The following is a 12,285-nucleotide window of genomic DNA, read 5'->3' on the forward strand; positions in this document are numbered from 1 at the left end:
GCAACGAGAATTTGTACATATGTGCTCTGTAAGCTTTATTTTAATATAAAAACGCCAAACAATTTGGCGGCTCAGTGCGTGGTTTGGTTTAGCATCAGGAGTGATTTTTAGTCTAGAACGCACGTCTAACGGTGCATTTAATTTAGACGATAGGACCTCTGATGGTCAACACCACCTGTTTGGCGTTTGTATATTAAAATAAAGCTTACGGAGCACCTGTGTACAAATTCTCGTTGCGGGCATTTGTTTGGATTTGTTTCAAGAGCGATTTTAATCGAGAACGCACGTTTAACGTGCATTTATTTTAAACGATACATTCTCTACGGTTGAGTTCTTAAATTTGGGATTTTGTCTTATTATACAACTAACAGAACACCTTTGTGCAAATTTTCAATTTGATAAACCGTGTGGATTTGGAGAACGACTGCATTTAAATAATTAGTGTTATACATGTTTTCCTAGTTTTTAAATTATTGGAAGCGCCTTCAAATTAGGAATTGCTACATTTATGCACAGACTACAAAAAACGATAACTTTACGGTCTGGAAGACAAAGTGACGCTAACTTTACGGTGGTCAAGAGAAACTCAGTTTAACTGTCCAAGTATCAGTTAAGATAACGTGTATCAGTTATCAGTGTTACCGAGTACCGCCGTATCTTTGAAATGTGAGTCAATTTAAGAGTGTTATCAATTTGTTTTATCGGTTGTAATTGTAATTGGTAAATATGAAATTAATGGCGAGAGTGGTATAATTATTACTCGTTTTTAACATATTGTAATCGTCCTGAACAAAACAATATAAGGTTTCCAAGGACGGAAATGATAACGAGATTGTTTAACCTAAGGATCTCGAACCGGCATTTTGTCTCTAGAACTGGCAGGCTGTTTTGGGCAATTTCCAGACTTATAAAACGTGTAAAAAACATCTTAGCTTATATACATTTATTTAGTATCATTATGTTTACAATAAACGAGAAATCTTTAAGTTACTAAGTCAAAGTTATAAAAACCAGTTGTAAAAAATATAATGGGGGTAATTATCATATAAACGGCCGGAGCGGCAAAATACGAGTTTTGCGTTATTTACTTATTGGAATCGTCCTATAAAACAAAAAAATATAAGGTTTGATGGGGTGGAAATGAGAAATAACGAAGTTCCAGAACATAAAAAATGGAACAATGCTCACGCGCGGAGTAATATTTTCCATTCTTTGTTTAAAGGTTATTTTTGACGATGGAAGGATTGTGAAAGAAACAGGATTTTTCCGGACATTTGCCATCGTTCAGTGAAACAAGAAAACAGTAACACTACGTTTCGAGATCTGCAATCTGATCTCTTCTTCAGGTAAAGAACTAACCTAATACATAATTACAAACTAAGTTAAAATAAACAAATCTTACTAAAGCGTTGTGGCACGCCTAAGTCAGGAATCACAACCTACATGTTGTTGTCAACTTCACTAACACTAAAGACATGCACTTAATACAAAACTATACAAAACACTAATCATTAAAGTAAACTACGGAATACAGGTCACAATGCGTCTTCACTCGTCTACTGACCACCTACGACTGACCAGAGGGACTAGCCAATGGCAATCGTGACGGCTGGCTAAAACAAGATGGCGGACATACAAGGGAAGGGGAACAGGAATGGGCCCTTTCGTTATTATTGGTTCATGCGAGATGAACTTCTTAAAACCATATTGTGACTCCGCATTGGTTTATTACAAATATCCGATCCGTTTGATACTTTTGGTTTTCTCTTTAGTTCATTTTTTAGAATTGGCAACCAAAGCGGCCTAATCTCGACTGATGGTTGACTGATTGGTTGGTCTGCCAATTTAATGTATGTTGCCTCAATTAATTTCCTTTTGAAGAAATGTGGTTCCCGATGTATTATGTGGGCTTCATCCCAATTCATATGATGGTCTTCGGACCAACAATGGTGTGCAATTTTTGACTTTTCTGTGAAACCCTTTCTCGTGTTTTCTTTGTGTTCTTTTATCCTTACGTTTAGTGGTCTTTTTGTCTCGCCTATGTATTCCCTATTGCAGCTACATTTTATACTGTAAACACAGTTTTTGGAATCCTGTGTGCCATTTTTTTGGTTTTGTTTTTACGAGACTTTGTCTAAGAGTGTTGTGTGTGTTTTAAACGCGGTTCTAATGTTGTACTTTCTACCTACTCTTCTAATTTTCTCCGATAATCCCGGCACATAAGGGATTGACATAAACGCAAATTTTTCAAAAATCTGTTTTTCTGACTCAGGAATGATTCTTCTGGTTCGTTTATTTTAACTTAGTTTGTAATTATGTATTAGGTTAGTTCTTTACCTGAAGAAGAGAGATCAGATTGCAGATCTCGAAACGTAGTGTTACTGTTTTCTTGTTTCACTGAACGATGGCAAATGTCCGGAAAAATCCTGTTTCTTTCATAATATTTCCATGTTGTACATCGACGTCGAGCATCACGTGACCTTTTGTGACCATGATTCAACCTTGTGATGACGTCATCGGATGGGTCGCCATCTTTGCAAACGTAAATGAAAAATAATACTGAAATGAGCAGAATTTTGATCAAAATGAACAATGTTTTTCTTAATTTCGAGCAACAAATTAATTACTTGTTATCGAAATGAGACGAGTGCCTCCGGCCATCAGCGCGGGCTTCGGCACCGCTGCCCTGCGCTGATGTCAATTAAAGAAAAACATCCCTCGAGATAGTAACTATCAGTAAAATATAAAATTCTAGAGAGGCTGATCAGAAATATAAATTGAAATGTAATGCAAAGGCAATTATATAAAGTTAAAAAACTTAATAAATCATGAAAAACTCAAATATAAATATATAGATGGATATTAACAGAGAACACTTACCATTAGTGTGTTGGCGGATATAGCTGAGCAGCAGCAACAATAAAGTGGATTTTTAAAAATTGCAACATTTAAAACTTCTTTTCTTACTAATTTTGTCTAATTTTCCTATCGGAACGAAACAACAAAGTCTCCCGGTTTTAAAAACAACACGCGACTGCACGACGAACAAATACACTCATTATTAAAAATTCCATGTTCAATTAAAAAGGAAATAATTTCGTTTAGGTTAAAACGTAAACTCTTTACGTGCCCTACTAAACACTTCGACAAACACAATTCACTAGGGTTGGTCGAACTAGTGGATGGATGATTCATGATTGCAACGCACTCACTCAATCCAATCTACTGAACACGATATCTTGTGAAGCACTGACTCATGCCCTGGAGAACTCAGATAACAGATACGTTATCAGGCTCCTATCAGTCCCGGCCGCAGATAATATTCAAGTAAACAGATTATCAAGACACAACACACAAACTGAATATTAAAACATTAGAAACTTAACTACTTATGAATATACCCCCTAAAATCATGTTATTTGTCATTTGCACCCCCTAATACTATATATATTTTTTGTTCAGGAGGGTGAGCAGAATACGTTGATAACTGCTTTCAACTCGGAGCACACCCATTGTCAGTCTTGACACGCTGCTGTCGCTCGGAGAGATATGACCCCACCCACCTGACACAACCATCAGAGAAACCATACCTCTTCAATTTGATCAGTAAAAGAGGGTGATACACACAGTCAAAGGCCTTGGAAAAATCGAATAGAGTCAAAATTGTAGCTTGTCGCTTGTCCATAGCAAGTCTTCTATCTTCAGTGATTTTTAAAAGGGCTGTGGCAGTACTGTGGTGAGGGCGAAACCCAGATTGAAATACCGACAAAATATTGCCACTGTCAATAAAACGGGAAAATTGTTAGTGGACTATTCTTTCTAAACACTTGGATAGTACAGGCAGTATACTAATAGGTCTAAAATCAAATGGAGCTTTAGGGGAAGAACACTTATTTAAGGGATGGATTTGAGCACGCTTCCATATATCTGGAAATGTTGAGGACATTAAAGATTTATTAAATATTGCAGTAATAACTGGGAGGGTAACTGGCAGAGAGCTCTTAATGAACTTGATTGGAATGTTGTTGCCCCCGACTGCATTGCTTGACATCCTCATGACCGCCCTGAACACCTCAGCCTCAGTCACCGGAGTGAAAGAAAACTGATGAACAGGTCTGTCAAGCGGAGAAGCCTCTAGCTCTATGACATAATCACGAGCACGGGACAGATCAATGGGGAAGTTAGCAAAAAAGTTATTGATTATATTTGGATTTAAATGGGTTTGTTGGTCACCATCAGATTTGCCCACTCCCAGCTCTTTCAGTTTCGTCCACAGGGTTTTAGTTGATTGTTTCTGAGAAAGATAATTGTAGTAAAATCTAATTTTAGAATTTCTAATTTGTTGCTGTGTCTGATTTCTCAGTCTTTTATATAAGCTCCAATCGTGCTGATTCTTTGTTCGCTTAGCCTTGCGGAAAGCGGTGTCTCTCTGTCTTTGCAGATGGCGAATAAAGTCAGTAATCCAGGGAGCAGGCTTTTTTGTTACACGTCATGAGGGTACCTGGCAGAATTCCTTTTTAAGGCCAAATACCCCCACCCACATACCAGGCTCCACCACCATTTTTTTTGCTGCCGCTCAGCTCTATCCGCTAACACACTAATGGTAAATGTTCTCTATTAATGTCCATTAATATAGTAATAGTAAGGTTTTTCATGATTTATTAAGTTTTTACACTTTACATAATTTCCTTTCCATTTCATTTCATTTCAATTTATATTTCTGATCAGCCCCTCTAGAATTTGATATTTTACTGATAGGTATTATCTCGAGGGATGTTTTTCTTTCGTTAACATCAGCGCGGGGCAGCACTGTGCTGCTGCAGACCACGCTGATGCACTCGTCTCAACCCGATAACAACTAATTAAGTTATAGCTCGAAATTAAGAAAAACATTCATTTGGGTCAAAATTCTGCTCATTTCAGTATTATTTCTCCTTTACGTTTCCACAGATGGAGCCGCATCCGATGATGTCATCACGAGGTTGAATCATGGTGGAAAAAGGTCACATGACGCCCAACACGGATGTACAACATGGAAATATTGTTCCGTGCGTGAACAGTTGTTCCATTTTTTTATGTTCTACAACTTCGTTATTTCTCATTTCTACCCTGTCAAACCTTATATTGTTTTGTTCTGTAAAATGATTCCAATAAGTTAATAAAGCAAAACTCATATTTTGCCGCTTCGGCTGTTACTTTCACAATTACCTGGTAGGTATTATCTGGAGGCCAGTCTGCGGCTACAGTATAATAGGCGGCCACCAACACAATCGGATGATGATTATCGATTTTAAATATTAATACTATCAAATACAACATTTTACCTATAGATATTCATAATTAATCATTGGTAGCTTTCTTTATTTAGACTAGTGATGTCATTAAGAGCTGTTATTATTTCGTATATGCACGAGAAGGCTAGTTACAGAGACAAGAACAATGGCGATGAATATGAAAGTGAATGGTATCTTGTCGTAAAAAAAAACACGATTAAAGTACAAATAATTCAATAATACACATACACTGCACAAACCAAAGGTGATAGATGAGTTACTGCAGCAGCTGAATTGTTGGAGAGCTGTACAATAATAACTTGTATTCAGGTATTGTTGCAGCAATGTTGCCAACTCTTGATTTTTAGTAAACTAAACTAAGCATTTCAATTGACACTGTAGTTTTAATATCTTGTTTCTCAACCTACAATGTTTTATACTTTTAATGTTTTGTAACTATTTACTTGACTGAAAAAACATCTTTAAATGTTTTGTTTTTTGAATACCGTTCATTCAATAAACATATTGCATTATCTGTCTTATTTTTCGTATGTGTTAATTTAATTGAACATTACATTTTTAAACTTCGTTTTTGTTTACTATTGGCCTATTTTACATCATTCTCTTCAGAATTACATTAGTATCTAAAGTTGCATAGAAGTTTGCGTGTTCATTACCCATTTAATGAATTGAATATACTTCAAATCTAAACAAAGCATGTTTTTCGAGACCGAATTTTGTATATTTTGTCTGATATCTCAGAAATGGGTGTTCTTACAGGTCTGGGACATATTTTATTCAATTGTTCAATTCATTTTACATAAAATCCATTACATTTAACTGACATATGTTTATATGAACTTTTTTCATTATTTTGATGAGAGGAAACCACCTGAGAAGTTTGTCGGGTTACTCGTGGGACACTCTGTGTATATATAAGGTATGCTTATTGTTAAAGTGGTCATGCTCGCTTATGCATTGACAGATTTCGTTGGAATTGTCACAAAGATTTCAAAATAGTTGTTATTTTGTAAAATCTCTTTAACCTATTTAAACAGCTGATGCCTATCAAAAGACAAAATCTTAGTTGGTCCCGGCTTGTGCAAGCATACCTATAAAGGGATCGTGCTTGCTTATGTGTGGACGGATTTCGTTACAAAAGACACAATTGGAATTTGAATTAAAATGACTAAATATTTGGCGCCTTGTGGATTGTTTTATAACTATACTTGTTTTGTTGTTATTTGACTGATAATAACACAATTATTTAAAAAAAATTTTCTCTTGTCTATTTAAACCTATGTGCCAGATTTGGTTTCTTTAGCTTAACTGGTTTTAGAAAAAATATTTTTTTTTTTACAAAATGGCAACTAGCGGCTAAAAAAACATTTTTCTTTAGCCAAATCTAAAAATACTATGAGCCAACACCTATCAGAACTAATAGCTTTGTTGATTCCTTTAGTCAGCATATACAACGAATCTGTTATGTTTTTATCTCTTCTAAATCCATAATGACATGAAGTTAAAATATCATTGTTAATAAAATACTTAACTAATTGATTTTTAATTATTTTCTCGAGTACGGTACTAGAAAAAAACGCTCAATAATGATATTGGACAGTAATTACTTTTGGTATGGAAATCATTATTTTGTGGAGAGGAATAACTTTTGCCAATTTAAAACAGATGGAAATTTACCTGAAATAATGCTTAAATTAAAGATATGCAAAGACGGTTAAAAAAAAATTCAATGTTATTTTTGAGAAGGGGGCTGATACTCCATCACACCCAGACGTGGACAGTCCACTTAAGTTGTTAACCTGTTCAATAATGTCAGTCTCAGTTACAGTGCTTATAGTAAAAGTGGAGTCGGTAGAGTAATCCTCGTCACATAACACTGGTGGGCCGCTTGAGTCGATTGCAGTTGCCAAGTTACATCCTACTGTTAAATAATAGTTATTGAGGTCGTCGGCTATGTCCACATAATCTTAGTGAGTAATGTTACTGTCCGTCCCCTGCATATATTTCCCTATTGGGAAAGAATCTTTGTTTTTTATTTATGTGATACTATGTTACAAGTATTTACCAATTATGTAAAATAACTTAATTAAATAAAAAAATTATTTATTATCCGATTAAACCTGATAAAAAAATTAAATATATATGGAATACTTAGGGTAAAAAATAATTCAACTAGTCCAATGATGCGGTTTCTATAAATTGATATTAAATAATACTTAATCAACCCATTTGAATAAACAATACTATTTATTTGTATTAATATAATTTGAAAAACCTATAATTACTTACAAATAAAATAGCCAGCATTCTTCTAGCTCAGTACACCATTTTGACAATTGCTTCCGAATTCTTTATGAGAGACTGGATTTCTTAAAAAAACATATTTATTACAACAGGATACATAAGGATAAAAAGTTTTCTTCACAACTGGGATGATTGTAGACACCACAGCAGCGGTGGATGGTGGTAGATCATAGGACTGGTGTCATCGGTCTAGGCTCCTACACTCTACGCAATCATCGTAGAGATCATTGCACAAATTTAGCAACAGTCCAAAATCTGTGCAGCAGTTGCATACTTTGGGTAGAATTGTTTTAGTCATATCTTAGTGATTAAAAAAATTGTTCAAGGTAATGATAAATCTGCGTTTAGAAACGTACAAAGGGGGGGACCCTAAGGATTCTGTATTTGGGCTCTTTTTATTTATAGTTTCAATTAATCATTTTCTTTGTAGTGGGCCTTTTATATGCTGCCAACACAATGTTCATTTATAAAAATCATGATCTTAATAACCTCATAGCTGAAGAAAGAACACTCTGAAATTAGCACTTGAGTAGTTTCAGGCAAACTTTATCAATAAACAAGACAAAACTGAAAAGATTGTATTTTCTCTAAATAGTGAAGTATAACATAATTTTAAGCTAATAACGTTATCTGGATATTTAGATAGCACCTTTAGTTCAGCAATTTAACTCAGAAGTTGTGTAAGTTTAGAGTCTTGCAACAACCTAGTTTGAATTCTTTCATAGTAACTTAAAACTATGGAATACTCTTTGGGTTGGCACTAGTGAATCACAAAGAGTTTTTATATGGCAAAAGGAAGCTGTAAGGGTTATAAATAAATGTAACTGATAAGAATTTGTGTTTACCATTTTTAAAGAACTTAATAATACAGCATAAAGTAGCCAGCAGATGAGTAATATTATCAAATTATAGCAAAAGCATATTATAATTCTAGCAACATCATTGGTATAGCCTGCTTTTTAGGCCCTTTATTCTGCTGTATTTCATAAAGTTGGTAGTAATGTATTTTATGATGTTTTTGTTACAATATATTTCCAATGTTTTTCCTTCACTATTTGCAAAATGTGTTGAACAAGTCAACTAGTTGAAATAACATTCTAAGCAACTCAATGACCTATTATATTCTGGAAACACAATCACCTGAAAAAACAGCATTAGGTGTAACCAGTCGCCGTACTTCCTTGTTTATGCTAGTGTAATTGGTATTTATAGAATGGTTGATTTCAGTTGTATGTAATAAACAATAAATGTGTACATTACAATTTTATGTGAATGTGAGTATGTACATGTGAATATTTTTCATTTAAACATCCAAATTGTTGTACCTTTCAGTCATTCTGTACTTTGTTTCAGTTGGAATTGGATAAGAACTTTAAAAAAGTTACTTTGGGGGAGGTCAAGAGAAGTAGCCTGGAACAAGAAACCGGTAACTATACATTGTTTAGCATTAAATTTACTTGTCTGTTTTAGTCATTGTTAACAGAATTCTTGTTCTGTGGAAAACTAAATGGCCGGAGCATTAGGCTATTGAGATCGGGAAATAACATGTTTCTGCATGACAACTTACAGGAATCGAACAACTTCTTTTCCTGGCAACTCGTATATTTTCCAATCCCCATTAGAATCGTTCACATTGTAAACTACCTGCTGTATGCCTTAAAAATCTTACTTTGTGTAGACAATTATTTAATTTCCAATAGAGGCTCTGTATGGGTTTTTACAGTCAGAACTACTTGTTTTTGTATATGCATGCTGATTGCTATGTAAAAGAGGGTTATTAACACGTTCGCTGTGGGCGTTAACTCTGGTTACCACAGAGCCTTTGTTCTGAAATGAGGTCAGTGTGCGGCCAGCACTCGAGCTATCACGACGATGTATTTCTCACTCCTCGGGAGGTACTTTTCCCACGTTTTTTATGCACTTCGTTTTCACATTAGACTTTTTCATTATTTTTTGATTTTTAGAGTTTTTTTTAGTTGTAAGTGATTGTGCAACACAATGGATCTTCCTCCGGGACCAAGTGGTGTACAACAACCAAGTTCTAGATGTACAACAGAGCCAGTATTGAGTTCAGATGATGAGGATGACAACATGGATGATGTGGAGTACCAGACAAACACGGAAGGAACGTGATTACGAGACCAACCCACCCCAGTGGAGTGCTCATAACTGGATTGGAATGAAAGACAGAAATAAAGATATATATATATATATTTTTTCAAGTAGCCTATTGCAAATATAACTTTTCATATTTTTCACCACATATTTTTAAATAATAAACGACTTTTGGATAGTTTGGTTAGGATGTATATACACATTTGTATCAATATTTTATTTTACTAAACCTATTTCTTCTTTTTTTATATTTTTTTATAAACTTACGTACTACAATATTTTTGGTATCATTTCAAGTAAACATTTAAATATATTTTGTTATAATTACTCACCACATATTTGTAAATAATAACTGAATTTGAGTGAGTGCGTCAGAGATGTATGCAAACTTTTTCACGTTTTTATAAACTTTTTAAATTGATTTTGGTTTACACATTTACGTATACATATAGTTTATGTTTGTCTAAAACAAATAAAATACAGTTCACTTAGCTACGATGTATTTATTTGGAATATTCCCAGTGTCATAAAAGGGTGTTCCCTAGTGTGAGCGGTAACTAGAGTTACCAGCTGGCAAGGAAGTCTGTCCCCAGGAGCTAGCAGGTACCACAGTTACCGCATTCCCAAAATGGTAGTGAGTGATAATTTTTGTGACTAATGAGTAATTAAAATATATTTCTATCATTTTTCATCCAAAAGTAAGTAAAAACATCTTTTAAAAATTTCAGCATATACGGAACTCTATATAGGATTTTTTGCAGCGAACGTATAAAGTGTCTCGTCTCTTGTCACAATTGTACACTACGGTCAGTCTGCTGCTGGAACCTTAAATAGTTTAAAGGTCTTGATGATCCACTTCACTCTGTTTTTGGTGAAATATTTGTCTCCCCTTTGTCTTCAAACTCAAGCTTCTTCCCTATGCGGTCACTTAATGGATGGAACATTTGTGTTCACTTAACTATATAGTTGCTCCAGAAAAGTGGGTCTTCAAAGCAGGTGAATTGTTTCATTTCTGTTTCTTATGAATCCTACATAAAACTTTAAATTATTAAAATAAACCAGAGCAAATGTCACGTTTGTATAAAGTCCAACAAAATGCAAGGCCACCCAACTCATGGGAATGTTGACAACACATCAAATGGCATAAGTGAACCACAGACCCAGTTCACATCTGCTATTGATCCAGAGGCACAGATCATAATTCACAAAGGCCCTTCTAGCTCAGAGGTTTCACTAGACGAATACTCACCACTACCTCTGCCTGGGAAGCTGTGTAAATAGTTTTACATGTAACATATAAAGAAATTAATATAACATTAATGTTTTTGGTTGAATACAAAAAGTATAGCCCTGTGAAGAATTTTAGTTGTAATTGAAGTATAAAAATTAGTAATTAATAGGTTGCACTCCAATATACAAGGGCTTAGAGGAAAAATTGACCTGTTGTAAACTTTTGTAGCAAAATTAAATAATTGTCTTGTAGTAAGCATATGATCTGAGCACTCGTTACCGACAAATGAAATAATATTTTCTTCTCCAGCTAAGTATTATGTGCTAGTTTTTATTGTAGAGGAAGGTGTATCAGGGTGGATCTTTAACATTTATAAGTAAAGACAGTGTTTCTAGAGTTTATGATGTTTAGTTAATTTAGTTAAGAACTAAATTTTAAAGGTTTCAAGAATATATAAACTTATTTATCAATTGTTTCTTTGCACCATTCAACTGCAGCTGAATCATATATATTACTGAGTATTCTAGATTTGTTTTTAAATTTCCTGAAGAATTGACAGATCTACACTATTGTAGCTGATGGAAATTTTAATATACATTTTGATGTAACATCTGATAAAAGGAAAGCTTTGAATTGTTTTCATTCATTTTCTCTTAAAGCAATTTTAGGTGTCTGAATCATTGTCCTATAAGGAGTACAAACCGCTTGTACATTTTCTTTATTAACAACCAAAGGCTTTTAAACTCTTGCTATCATTTCCACTTTATGATCATGACTGTCTTGTTACAGATCTAAAAGTAGCAGAAGGAAGCTCACAGAATCATACTAACTCTGTCCCATTTAACCATTTACTGAAAGCACTTTATAAATATATTTTTTTTATCAGCTCTCAAAATCATGCATAGAAGTTTATTATCATATGACTGAAATAATACATTGACCTTTCACTTTTACTGTGGTAGGCCCCAAGCTAAATATTGTATAACAAGAAATAATAAGAGAAGGAGGTCATTCTTACAAATAATGTAGCCATTTATTGATATATTGTTCACTCTACAAACTAACATTACAAATTTAGAAGTTAAACTTTCAAGATACATTATAAAAAGATATAAAATTAAAGGATTTTTCTAACTTTTAACATTGCAAATTTATTTACAAAATCAGAAAAGTCTGTGCCAAGTGTCAAGTCTTTCCACAGTACAATAACATTAGAAAATTAATTTCTGAAAGAGTTTATTTTCCCACATTCTATAAGTTGACTTAAAACAGAAAATCCTCTTTTTGCAACATGTAAAGTCAGAAAAATTCTAGTTACTACCTGAAAATTAGGAAAAACAC

At 34.0% G+C, this 12,285-nt stretch overlaps 1 protein-coding gene across 4 annotated transcripts in view; it reads left to right on the top strand.

Annotated features, from left to right (window-relative positions):
• Positions 1 to 617: 617 nt before the first annotated feature.
• LOC124368779 overlaps positions 618 to 12,285 on the top strand; it is an 82,412-nt gene continuing 70,744 nt past the window's right edge. For 3 of the 4 annotated variants that reach the window (XR_006923001.1, XR_006923002.1, XM_046826139.1), the window contains exons 1-2: positions 620 to 666; positions 8,952 to 9,024. The gene's annotated coding sequence lies outside the window, so the exon portion shown is untranslated. Of the gene's footprint in view, positions 667 to 8,951; positions 9,025 to 12,285 lie in introns of all 4 variants that reach the window. The other variant, XR_006923000.1, reaches the window with a different exon arrangement.

Source organism: Homalodisca vitripennis, chromosome X (assembly GCF_021130785.1).
Source record: "Homalodisca vitripennis isolate AUS2020 chromosome X, UT_GWSS_2.1, whole genome shotgun sequence".
Taxonomy (NCBI): domain Eukaryota; kingdom Metazoa; phylum Arthropoda; class Insecta; order Hemiptera; family Cicadellidae; genus Homalodisca; species Homalodisca vitripennis.